The sequence below is a fragment of the Stegodyphus dumicola genome, chromosome X2 (genome assembly GCF_044657685.1).
Source record: "Stegodyphus dumicola isolate Sdum_Otavi_A_Nest chromosome X2, ASM4465768v1".
In the NCBI taxonomy this organism is placed as follows: Eukaryota; Metazoa; Arthropoda; class Arachnida; order Araneae; family Eresidae; genus Stegodyphus; species Stegodyphus dumicola.
In genome coordinates, this window is record NC_140781.1 from 54113968 (window position 1) to 54128578 (window position 14611).

The window sequence follows — 14611 nt, forward strand, 5'->3', positions numbered from 1 at the left end:
CACACCGACCATTCTGTGTGGAAAGTTGCTAAAGTCTCCGAAGCACTCCCTCCAATATTGGACCCATTCTAGATGATAATAACACCAAAATTTACGATCATAAGAAAATTGTCAACCTCTTCTCTGATAACTATGAACAACAGTTTAATATAAATAATTTCCCACACCCGAATGATATCAACATTATCAATCCCTTGATCGATTTCCTCTGCAAAGATCCTGAAAATCAAAACAACCCGACTTCTCCCAAAGAAATACAGAAAATTATAAAGAAACTTAATCCAAAGAAAGCATCTGGATATGACAATATCACTAATAAGGCCCTGCAATACCTCCCGAGGAAAGACATCGTCCTTATTACAAATATTTTTAACGCATGTTTAAGACTTAACCCTTTCACAACCAGTTTTTTCTTTTAAAAAAAAAAGATAAATTAGGGGTTTATTAGGTAAAATAAAGTAGAAATAGCAATATTCTGCCCAATTATAAGCAAAAATTTACTGTAAGGGCCATTTTGGAGGTGGGACATATGTGTCCCACTGGTCTTTTTAGTTGGGACACATGTGTCCCATTGGGGTTGAAGTGACAATATAAAACATAGTGAAAAGGTCAGTTTTCTAGTTCTAAATGAATTTCACAATACTTTTGAAACAGTTTTATCAAAAAACACCTACCTACACAACATTATTTATGAAATTTCTATGTATGGTACATTGCAAAACAGTTTTTACATAGTGCAATTTTACACATGGCGCAAACAGTTTTTGTTCGGGTTTCTTTATTTTGTTTGGCACAGCGGGCACATCTTCTTCTTGTTGGCCCTTCTAATGGCAAATGATCTCCAACGTTCAACATCAGTTTTGTTGCATTTGACGGTCGACCTGATTTCTTCCTCTTGACAATTGCATTTTCTTTGCCATGAGCAATCATTAATTCGGCTAGGGGGACAATGTATTGCAAGAGAGGTATTTTCCTATGTTTGGTTTCTTGAAACAATATGTGTGCATTCACAACAGCTGTCATCAAAAGTTTATAAAATACGTTTTTCCACCATTTTGTAGATCTTCTGTCAAAATCATATAGGCATATCTTTTGATCAGACAAATCTACTCCTCCCATAAATCTGTTATAGTCGGCAATAGCGGTAGGACAATTTGTCATTACTTTTTCTCCATCTTTCTGCTTACGTTTTACTTGTATGACATCAGGTCCGTGGCAATTACTCAGAATCAGAACTGCCTTTGAATCCTGCCATCTTGCTGCAAGAGTTCCTCTTCTATTCTGGAGAAATTCTGAATCACCTTTTTGAAGTTTTTCGTCAGAGAATTTTGGCATGTCTTTTCTACGAGAAATACAAGTACCAACAGAAGGAAAGGATATGTTATCCAATAAGTTTACACTTGTAAAAAATCTATCAAATGTAAGTGTAACATCTGGGTTACGTATTGTTGAGGAAAGTTTTAGAACAACTCTTTCTCCAAGTATTGCACCCTCATGATCTGTATTATCCATGTCTTTGCCAGAATATATATTGAAGTCATAGGTGTAGCCCGTAGCAGCATCACATCTCTCCCACACTTTGATTCCCCGTTTTATTGGCTTTAGGGGTAAATACTGCTTTAGGCTAGAACGACCTTTGAATTTAGCCATGGATTCATCGATGCTTTGAAAGGGACTATCTTCGCGAGCTTGTATAAATGTCTTTTTGAAACATGCCACCACTTCATCCATATAATATGTCTTTGGAGCATTCGCATCTTTTTCTGGATCATTGAAGTACATTTTTGCAAAGAGCAATAGGCATCTGTTACGGGAAATCGCATTTTTGATAGCTTCGTTTCCCAATGAAGAATTGCTGGACCAATAATCTGAAAAGTTCGGTACTGGATTATACGACATGACAAGCATAACTCCCAACACAAGCATAATTTCTGAAGGGTCTGTGTCAGGAATATCTACTTTTTTTTTATGTCTCAGTATTTCAAGGCGCTGGTTGGTACATTGAGAAATAAAAATAAGAAGACTTCGTGTAAATACACATGAGAAACATTCTAATTCATTAGAGGATCTGTTGATTTTGGCCAGTATTGCAGTTGGACGGTCTTTAGATACATGGAGCCGTGGCTCAAAATTTGGACCAACATTTGACCAAATGACAGGATCAGTAGGTTTTGAAATAGTTTTTTTTTTTTATGTTTATTTTTTTGCCTTGCACTTATATTTTGATACCTGCTTCGCTTCATCGGGTGAGAAATCATCAGAGTCCGAGTCAACGGAGGGTTCTGATGAATGCTCAAGACATGACAGCTTTCGTTTCGGTGCCCTTGATGTTCCTGAATTTTCTCTCAATTCTTCACAGCTATCACTGTCTGAGGAACTAGGGACATATTCCTTGTCTATATCTGAATCGTCCAATTCATCACTTGAATCCGGTTCATTCAATAATTTAATTATTTCTTCCTTTGTCAATCCCTTCCTGCGATTCATGATATTGCTATGCCTAAAAATACAGAAATGACCACTTTGAGAATGAGGCATAGATATATTTCAATAACCACTGGGACAATAATGTCCCAATAAAACAGACCATTGGGACATATATGTCCCATAATATTATTTTTTTTCAAAATCTACAATGAAAATTCACTTACTTCAAATAAACTGCTTGATATGGCAAAAATAGACGAAAATCACATACAACGAAAACAGCACGTGTGTCTACTCATGTATCTTCGCCTAAAATGGCTGCCAGAATGTCCAAACTTTCCCGCTTGTCAAAACTGTTACGATAAAACAAAGAGCTCACAGGGCACTAGTGTCATCTATCGAGAAAAAATTACACTAAAAGGTAGATGTAATCACAGGAAACCAGTGGGACACTCGCGGCAATAAATTTTACGCTTGTTTTTCCCATTGGGTGATTTGGAAACATTTGCGGGACATATATGTCCCGGTGGGGCCGAAAGGGTTAATACATTCCCAAAATATTGGAAACACGCCATTCTAACTGTCATTAAAAAGCCTGGCAAAGCTGGAAATCTCACAAGTAACTTTAGACCGATCAGTCTTCTGCCTGCAATTGCCAAACTTTTCGAAAGGCTTATCAAGTCTCGACTCACCACTTTTATTAATGAAAATAACATCATCAAAGACCATCAATTTGGATTTCGCCAGGGATTCTCAACGACTCAGCAGATCGCCCGAATCGAAGAATTCATAGGTGAACATTTTAATAAAAAGGAAGTAGTCGCTGCTATTTTTATGGATTTAGAGAAAGCCTTCGATAAAGTTTGACATCACGGTCTTATCATCAAGCTGATTAACTACAATTTCTCACCTGCCATCATCCATCTAATTCCTGATTTTTTAAAGAACAGAACTTTTCAAGTTAAGATTCAAGATAACTATTCCACCACAAGAAAATTTAACGCGGGTTACCACAGGGGTCGGTAATTTTCCCGCTTCTCTATAATTTATATATGAACGATCTTCCTAATATAGAAAATACTTTCACTGCATGCTATGCCGATGACATGGCACTTTTATGTCTCTCACTTAATCCATATCATGCAAGAAATAAACTACAGAATGCAATTAATTACATTTCACCCTGGTTTAAAGGATGGAAAATTAAAATTATACCCGAAAAATCAAAAGTGATTTACTTTAAGAAAGGAAATATCCCTCAAGACTTGGAAGAAATTACGATGGACGGACAAATCGTGTCAAGTGACCACCAAGCAAAATATCTAGGTGTTTATCTCGATCTGAAGTTAACTTTCAAATTTCATGTTAATTATATCAGAGACAAAGCACAACGTGCCTTAATGAGCATATACTCTCTGATGTGCAAATATTCGAAGTTAAATATCAATGCTAAAAGAACAATCTATCTACAGGCAATCCGACCCATAATTCTATATGCCGCTTGGGAGTGGGCAGCTACTGCACGTTCAAACCGAGCAAGGCTTCAAAGTTTTCAGAGTAAAACTCTCAGATTCCTATCGAACTCTCCGTGGTTCGTTAGGAACACTGTCATTTATAATTCTCTAAAGATTTTACCATTATATACCGAATTACTAAAGATTACATTCAAATTCTACGAAAAGAAGTTATTAAAAACATAGGGGAGTACGACTATCTAATCGCACAGCCGCATAAACGGCCCAAAACTATACATCATAATGTTAGATGGTAGTTCTTGTATATATTTTATTTTCAACTTTTTAATCAAGATTTTGTTCCATCTTTATCATCATTTTCATCTTACCACGGACTTTGCCCGGTACAAAGGCTGCTGACTTTATCATCATTAAATTCGTATATCACGTGACAGTCTACTTCCCTATGAGTATTAAGATATAGGTACTTTCGCCTCGGACGAAAGAAAAAAAAAAAAAAAATCTGGGACTTGTATATATTATTTTCCAATATTATTGTACGATACTGTGTCAAATCTACGATAATGTGTAAAAGATATGTCAAAATTATTAGTTGCTATTATAGCTTATCCAACGAAGACTTCATCCGTGGACGATGTATGGCGTCACCCCTGATCAACTTCTTCACTACTGAAGACTTTGCACTGTTATTACAAGTGCACAGGACTTTTCCAGTTTATGGAATTTAACGAACTGTTACAGGTTCTTAGGGGATTGATAAACATGTTGTGGTAAAGGCCTTCGGGTCGAACACCACTTAACGAATGATGATCTCCGATCTCACCGACAAAACGTTTCTTCTTTTACTTTTTGTAATAATTTAGACTCAGATTTTTGCACTTTTTCTTTGGGAGGGGGTGGACTCAAAATAACTAACCTATTAATTTAATTTACTTACGCGAAAAAATATTTTCTTTTCCTTCAAAGTTTTAAGAAAATTATAACGATATTCGTTTTATGGACTCTTGATAAACGTGACCTTCGAACTTCGATGCCGGCTTCGAACTTTGGCGCTTTGGAGACAGATATTTCGCTCATGGGCAGCCGAGCAACTTTTGGTGCGAAGAAGTTTTCCTTCTTAACCAAGGAGGTTAGAATAGCCTCCTCCTTGTTCTATTCTAACCACCTTGTTTTTAAGAATACATATTCTTTGCCAGTACCTTCGAGAGTAAAGACATTTAATCTTTTTTTCCAGTCCCTTGAGAAAGCGTTTAAACCAGATTAGCTAAAATTGGAAATTATTTTGAATATTCTGGGTGAGAGCGAATAATTGAATAGTTTATTTGGCTGAAGAAGACATGCGCAATTATGATAAGCTTAGAACAATAGTGTTGAAAGAATTTCAGACAACGCCACGAGAGTGTTATACAGTTTTCAAAAAGCGCAAAAATTACATTCAGAAAGCTATGTTTAATTTGCGTCAAGATGAAATGCTACAGTTGAGTATTACTGTCAGATGCGCTAAGTGAGTGATTTTAAATTATTATGTTAATTAATTGTATCAGATGAAATATTCGGTTTATTTGATTGCGAATTGATGACACATATTGCAATTAAACAAGGAGAATCATATTTTAAACCGCAAAAGCTAGGTCGAAATTGTAAAATTTATTTAACTTCAAAGGCTAAATGTAAAAGTGAATATAATGTATTTATGAAACCTTCTAGTGGAAACGAAATTCTAGATTCTCACTCAAAATTAATATTTCTGAATTCTCTATAAAGGCAAAAAAAATTATCTTACCTTTTCTATGTTCCGGATGGCCAAGGAAACATCCATTCTGATCGCTGAACTATCTAAATTCCAAGATTCTTCAAAATATTGACACTTAGACTTGTGTGAAACATAAATAGATTATATTTATACACAATTACAGATTAGGTTTAGATGAGCATTACGCTCTTTCCTTCATACAATCTTTCTAGTTCTTTTTCTGGTTCCAGTTCAATGCAAATCAGAGTTCTATATACGTTTTTGTTTTGATTATTCTAGATTTTAGATGCAACGGCGCTGATAGTCCAGAGTTTAGATGTAACATCTCCTCCCACCATTGAGGTCCGACGGTACGGAGGAATTCAATACACACAGGTCCAGTCGATGAGGAAGACCAATAACTCTTCCAGCTCTGGTTATCACGTGAGGACTTGAAGCAGGTTCTGAAACACAAACAGACTTGAAGCAGGTTCTGAAACACAATCAGCCTGACCAGTCGTAGGGTTGTTTCTATCTCGAGATGTTCTGCAGTGGAACAGAGGACCAGCAGATTCGGGAGTAGAGATCTCCGACGGGAAAAGCCGGGACACTGGAGGAAGCAGAGTTCATTTTCTATCTTGACCCTCGTTAGTCTAATTTTTCCGTCTATACTGGGAAAAATCTCGATTATCTTGGCTAAACACTAATGAGTGCGGCGTCTCTGGCTATCTTCCAACAGAACGACATCGCCTACATTTCCAGTTTCCAGAGAGGGAAAATGGAGATTTTGCGAAGCGACGTGTATGTTAGGTTGCGCTATGCGCTACTTCGTTCTCCTATCTCCCCCCCCTCCTGAGATCGCTAAATATTTTTTTGCCTTTAAATACTATACCTCACCGATTTTTTTCCCCTCAACTGTTGTTTGCTATCTGTTTAATATCTAAATGTGAGGGATCTATTATTCTTCATTGCCTTAAATAAATTCTTAGAATTATGAGATAATATAAATACTGTTTTCTTCAATGTGTTAAACTAACATTAATTAACAAGTAATAAATTATGATAGCGAGCTGACCATAAATAAACTTATAATAAATTATGATAAATATATTAATAAATACCACCGATCTATGCTTATTGTCTTTAGTTATTTTAGTTAAAGTAATATATGTTTTTGTCTGATGTTATGGGTCTTTTGCTGTGTGTCTCAGTATGAAAGCATACATATTGCCTTGTATTCCATGCTAAATTCCATGGTAAAATAAATAAATAAATGCTTGAATACGAAGCATCTCAACACTATCCATCCCCCCCCCCCATCATCACATCTATTCCATGGAGGTAGGAAAGGGAGGAGGGGCCATTCCGCGCTAGAAGTGACGCACTGCTTTGAAGCTTGGGTCACCAGACGGGGTGTTTCTTTGTTTACATTCAGAAGCTCGCTTGACAAGATTCTGATAGTATTTCGACACACGACAGTTATATATAAATCGAAAAAGGGACACTCTCGCATGAAAGAAACATTCATAGTGTGATGGATAATAGCAATTTGTATAGTTTAGTGACATTTACGCAAAAATCACATTGTAAGGATCTTAAGTTTTACTAACGTTTATTTTATTTTAAATCTTTACTATCACTTCTTATTTTCTACTTCCGGCCAGAATTATAAGCGTGAAGGAGTTTATGCAAAGTTGTCTGGCGAACGCCAAGTATTTAAGTGTGGCCTTTTTGCCAAGCAGAAGAGAGGAAGCAGTGAGTTCGAAGCAGGCCGCTTACCTTAGAAGTTACGCAGTTGCTATTTGCCTTCCAGGCCAGAGGTTTTAATCCTCTTGATAAATTAAACGTATTGTAGTGTTCACAGTCTCTGTGCTACATACGCTTCCTGTTATTATAAGGCCAATCTTATTCTAAAGTTAAATTAGAGTTTAGTTTTATTTTGATATCTTTTACGTTAGACCCCGAGTAGAGGGTCATTGTATTCCGAAGTACGGAAGTCATTGTATATAAAGAAAAATAAAGGGTTTTGTATACCCTTCGTCTGTATCCTGTCTACTTACTACAATTAGTGAACATAGCTTTAGTAAGCTCTCTGTTCTAGTCAGGTCATTGTATGTTTCCGAAGAAGGTAAGAAGAAACATTGAACCTGATAGTGGCGCCCGACGAAGAATAACCATGGCCGAGTTTCAGGAAGAACCTGTGCTGCCTGCAGAAACGGCTCAGAATCCAGAAATGCCAGCTGCCGCCCTGGAAAGATTTGGGTACATCGTCCAGACCATGCGCGCTTCGATGAAACCAGAAGCAACGTTTAATGGAAACTCACAGGTAACCAGTTTTTTGGAAAAATTGGATGACCATTTCATGCTCTACCCCGTGCACGAGTTTCAAAAAGTTACCTTAGCTACCAGCGCTTTGAGGGGCCAAGCGCTTAACTGGTTCAAATGTATCGGCAGAAGTCTCTTGGGTCAAGCAGGAAGTCCCACCTATACTTACGAAAATTTCAAGACTGCCCTATTAAAAGCCTTCCCTGTTGTAAGGGATCGTGCGAAATTAGAAACGTAACTTTTCAGTATATATCAACAAAGAATGGAAAACCTCTCGAGCTTTATTTTAAGAAAAATTCACGTTTTCAAGCTCTTGTATGGAAACCGTCCGGATCCTGAAATAATTCAAGTGATTTTGCCGAGGTTACTACCCCAAGTGCAAGACTTTATTGAATTACGAAATCCGACTACACTGGAAAAGTTATTTGAGCTAGCAATGCAGTTTGAAAGTAGAAGAACGGCGGACGTCGAAAGAAGACGCCAATATCAACAGCGAAACCAATTTGGTACGCCAAGACTACAGCAAACTCAAGCACATGGCTACGGAGAAAAAGCGAATCAGTGGGCAAGGAAACCCGAGCATTCAAAAACAGCCGGCGAACGTCGACAGTTCAATAGCAACCCAGGAAAAAAGTCTCAAGGCCAGTGGAGAAAGAAGGAAAGCACCGAAAGGAAAAATAATTTAAACTAAAACGGATTTCTGCTGACGAGAGGGTGCGGAAATCCGAAGGCCACGAAAACCCCTCTTCCTACAAGTTAAATACAGTAATGGTGAAAAATTTAACTCTTCCGAAGATTGAAGTCTTGGTAAATAATATCCCGGCCACCGCACTCCTGGATACCGGCGCGCAGTGTTCCTGTGTGGCAGAAGTCTTTTTTAGAAAGTATTTTCGCAAATACCGCATATATAATGCGGATAATACAACAGTATTAGCGGCGCAAGGAGAACAATGTAAGTGCGTAGGTAAAGTACCTTTGTACATCCGTATCAAGGACGAACAAGTAAAGGTGATGTTTTTTATAGTAAAGAATTTGCAAGCAAATTTAGTCCTAGGAATAGACTTTCTTTCAGACGCACAAGCTACACTGGATTTTAATGCAGCGTCCCTTAAGCTGACGATGAAACCAGTGCGTGTAGAAAAGGTTGAACCGCCAAGGTTAAATCTTGACCACCTGCCTAATGACGAGCAAGATAGAATCCGACAAGTGGTAAGTGAATTTGCTTCCTTATTTAGTGATATTCCAGGATTTACTCAGGTTACTAACCATAGTATTGACACCGGAGATGCATTGCCGGTTCGTCAAAAACCATACCGGTATGATAAGAATAAGGAAAAAATTATAGAATGGCATATTACCGATATGCTACGTAAAAAGATCATAACGCCTATCTCAAGTAGTTATGCTAGTCCGGTGGTTTTATGTAAGAAAAATAATGATTATCCTTTGGAGCATCCAAAAAGGTGGAGATTCGCTATTGATTACCGTAAATTAAATTCCATAACGAAATATCCGGTATATCCGTTACCGATCATAGAAGAAATTTTAAGGAACATAAAATCAACCAAATTTATGACGACTTTAGACTTAACGAATGGTTATTTTCAAATAGGGGTCAGGCCTGAGGACGTGCCTAAGACTGCTTTTATAACCAAGTCTGGCACTTATGCATTTTTGCGAATGCCGTTTGGCCTTTCAGGCGCCCCAGCAACATTTCAGCGATGCATGGACATTGTGTTAAGACCTGTTCTTGGAAAGTCCACATTTATCTATTTAGATGATATCATTATTACTAGTGGTAATCTCGACCAACATATACAGGATTTAAGACAGGTGTTTTCTTTATTAAATGAGGCCGGTCTAAAAGTTAATGTCGAAAAGTGCAAATTTGCAGCCCCTGAATTAAAATATTTAGGTTACAAAATATCGCAAAAAGGGATCGAGACAGATGAATCAAAAATAATCGCTGTACAAAAGTATCCGACTCCAAACACGGCAAAGAAGCTCTCTTCTTTTCTAGGACTTTGTTCATATTATAGGTCCTTTATAAAAGATTTTGCGGCTATCGCTGAGCCATTGTTAAAATTAAAAAGGAAAAAGGCAAGATTCTCGTGGACTGCCGAAGCCAATAGTGCTTTCGAAAAATTAAAACAAGCATTAACGCAAGCCCCTGTGTTGAAATTTCCTGAAAAGGATGAAAATTTAGAAATTTCAGCGGATGCTTCGGATTATGCGGTAGGAGCGGTACTTTCGCAAAATCAGCAGCCCGTGGCATTTTTTAGCCGAACTTTAAATCAAACACAAAGAAACTATTCCGCGACCGAGAGAGAGGCACTTGCAGTTCTGTTAGCAGTGCAGAAGTTCCGAGTCTGTTTTGGAAAGGCGTCGATAACAGTATATTCTGATCATGCGGCGGTAACTAGATTGTACTCAGGGAAAAATTTATCCCCAAGGTTAATAAGATGGGCACTCAAGCTGCAAGAATATAATCTGGTAATCAAGCATACCCCCGGAAAGGAAAATATCGTAGCAGATGCCCTATCACGAATTAAATTAGACGAACAGGGTAATACCGTAAAAGTTGCAATGCTGACAGCGTGTACAATAAATTCCCGAGAAACTGTAATAACCGAACTGGGTAAGGATCCTGAGTTTGGAAGTATTTATGAGTATTTGAAGGATCCTGAAAATTTTAGCCACCAAGATATTGTGGCGATAAGAAATAGGGCGGCCCATTACGAACTAATAGATGGTCTATTATTTTATACAAAAACTACGAATTCCAACAACGAATTTCGACCTGTTATCCCAGCTAGTCTTAGATTAAATATCCTGCAAGAGCTCCATGACAGCCCTTTAGCTTCTCATGCTGGTATTCGAAAAACTACTCAACGCGTACGCGAGGCAGTCTACTTTCCTGAACTGCAAAAGTTAACAAGGGCGTATGTCCAGTCCTGCCCAACATGTTAAGCCGTTAATTATATTAATTTCCGCCCGGCCGGGTTTCTAAATAGTATTAAATCCGAATTTCCAAATAAAATAATCGGCATCGATTTATTCGGCCCTTTCCCAAAAAGTCAGTTAAATAAAAATCGCTATCTCCTTGTTATGGTTGATCATTTTAGTAAATGGACTTAAAACGAGCCCTTAAAACCCTTAATTGTTCCCTTAAAACGAGCCTCCGCGAAATTAGTTACTGATTCTATTTTAAATAAATATATTTTAAAATACGGGGCGCCCCTAAAAGTTATATCGGATAATGGTCCTCAATTTGTAAGTAATATATTTGAAGACATGTGTCAAAAATTGGGCATACGTCATTTAAAAATGGTCCCGTATCGGCCGTAATCAAATATAGCGGAACGGGTCAACAGAAATATAGTGAAAATTATCCGTAGTTATGTTAAAAATTTTCATAAAAGCTGGGATAACTATGTCAATGAATTTGCTTTCGCCCTTAGGACCGCAAAACATGATACAACGGGCAAAACTCCTGCTGAGTTATTTCTAGGCAGGAAGGTTATAACACCGTTAGATAAACTATTTTATGTGCAACAAAGAGCCCCAGAATTTAAAATGGGTGATATAGAAAAACTAATAAAAGAAGCAAAAAAGAATACGGAAGTAGCACAAAGAAAACAGAAGTTATACTATGATCAGAAACGACGGGGAGTAACTTATAAAGTAGGGGATGAAGTTTTAAAAATTAAGCATTCACTTTCTTCAGCACCAGAAGATAAAACTGCCAAATTTTTTCCACGCTTTGAAGGACCATATGTTATAGAAAAAATAACTCACGCTGTTGTAGTGTTAAAGGCAAGAAATGGTGAAACCTGTTCCGCAAATATGGATCAAATTAAACCCTACTTCGATCGTAATAAAATGAAAATCTTTTCAGATCTTTTGCAGGATCCGGTACGGCAGACACCGCAGGTACAAGTTCCAGAGGTGGGAAAACGACAAGTACAAGGGCAAGCCAATGAGAGACAGAAGCAAGTGAAAAGAAAATTGCCCCGCGGAAAAACTGAAGGTAAAAAGAAAAAGAAGCCGTTCCACCGTCCAGAAAACAGAGTTCACGAACATCCCCAGAATGAAGAAGGGAGAAGGACGACGTATGTGGAAAGGACCGGGAGAAAGGACGGCAACTATAACCCGGCTGTGAAATGGAAGATTGACTCATCTGACAGAACTCTCCGCAGCAAAAGTCGCCGAACTGCGGAAGGGCCATCAGCGGCGGAGGAAAAAGTAGAAGAAAAATTTGAACGGCCAACAACGAGGTCCAAGCAGGATCACGACAGAAGTTTCCCGGTTCCACCAAGACCAGCTGCCTTCAAACGGCCAAGACCACAAGCAGAGGACAGAAGAAAGATGTTCAAGGGTGGCCGTAGTGGTGAAAAACGGAAGCTTCCAGAGGAAAGCACTGAAGGGCGAGCCGGTACAAGAAGGAGGATCAACCAAGCTACTATCAGCTATACCTTTAAAGACTGGGCCCAGAAAAGGATGTCTGAATATTACAAAGATAAGTAAAATTTTATGTTACTTTACAAACTTAAGTTAATCTTTCATTCTTACTGCAAGTGGCAGATTTCAAGAAGTTTTACCTCATGCGAGGTCTACCTTTATCGCCAAAAGGGCGAGAAATGAGTTGTGACCGATTTTCTTATTATGTTTTAACTTGCCAATAAAAATAGGAATAATTTTAAAGTTTCTATCAACATTTTTTATATTGTTACCAAATGTGACTTTAAAAAAAAAATTTTATGGTAAAATGTGAATTACATTAAAAGGGTATGATTTTATTTTAATTCCTTTATTAAAATAATTAACCTAAAAGACACACAGATAACATTAACATATTGAAAAACATAATAGTTTTATTAGCAAATTGAAACATATATTGTAATATATTCTAAAAGCAAAATCATATAATACAGAATGATATAAATTAAATATATATAATAAATATATAAAACTCTAAAATGAATAATGATCATAACTGTATAATAAATGCGAACACACATTATATCACTGTGCTGTGAATGGAAGAATATTTGATTAGAAATTTACCTTTTATATATATTTGAACATGGAACAGTAAAACATAAAGATGACAAGAAGCTGTGAAAATAGGTTATGCAACTTAAGAAACAAGTTCTATGAAATGCATTTTAAGTTGCTGCAATATCATGAGACACCATAAATAACCATAAGACGCGATAACTTAAGACAGTATCAAAAGACATATTACCAAGATAAATATAATTTGTTCCTTCTTTTACATCAATAATAAGTTTTCTTTAAAAATTTAACCAGTGAATGCCAAAACAAATTTATTATCGGTGCCTTAGATGCAAGGTCACACAAAGATAAACTCGATTTAGCAAATTTCTGAAAACATTAAAGTCAAAAGTGTTAAATTACAACAACATCTATTAAACTATTTTTAGTTTAATAAATGTTAAGAAAGCAATTGTCTGGCAAATTTTAATTCTTATATGAAAACTGAATTAAATTTGGAATAAGTGACTAGGCTTGTACAGTATTTTAGAAGAAATTTCATGTTCATACACTGAAAATAAATTGCACTTTAATGAAAGAGCTGGAAATATAGTCTGCATGATGCATAAAATATGATCAACTCAATTTGTTAAATATTTAATGCTTACTTTCAGGAATGTAGCCAGAGAGGGACAGTTTTTATATATTACTCTGAGAAATAACTTAAGATTGATTTGCAACACTTGGTATCAATAAAGATATTTTTCAACAAAGAATTAATATTACTTCCAGACTTTTTACTGTCAAACTAAAGGTAGAAGCTACACGATTTGAATATTTCATCTAGCCTCTTCATTTAATGATATAAATGTATTTTTAACAGAATTAATTTTACTCAGGGAAAGAACATGTTGTCTAGCTGCCCGGGTTTGAGCCCAGCTTTAATACAGAAAGCAAAAAAACATCAAATGCCAACGAATGATACAGCATTTTCAAATGTTGCAAAAAATTTTAATGCAATTTTACGGAAGAGATATTGCAATTACCTACATACTAAAACTTTGATCAAAAATTCAAAAAAAAAAACTAAGATACCTTTTTTTTTTCTTTCGAAGGAATCAAAGTCATATACTAATGTAAGGATGCTCAACTTATTGTACTATAAAACCTAAACATAGGAATGAAATTTTGTCAGCTATGTGAGATGTCCAATACCGAGAAATTCCATAAATTGCTGAACAGAACCTGCATCTGAAAACAGACGACAGGTGAAACATAATTCAAATACTTTACTTTTAGGCTGGAAGCAGGTGTTTTATATTAAACTGTCTTAATTCACATACAGAATTAGTCATATAATAGCTCAAAATATTGTAAGAATCAAACATGCATTATAAAAACATTAAAAAAAAACCTACATACATTTATTAGTGTTACGAGGGTTTATTCTGAAATATTATAATGTCACTTTCAGTGAAATGATAGAAATTTTCACTCAGGGAAGGTACATTCTGTCTGGCTGCCTGGGTTCCATCCCAGCTTCAGTTACAAAAGTTTCACAAAAGAATTTTAAAAATCCAGAAACGAAACTTATGAAGAAATTATTGACCATAATTCGTTCTATGATTTAGTCATTCTTACTGACATAACAACT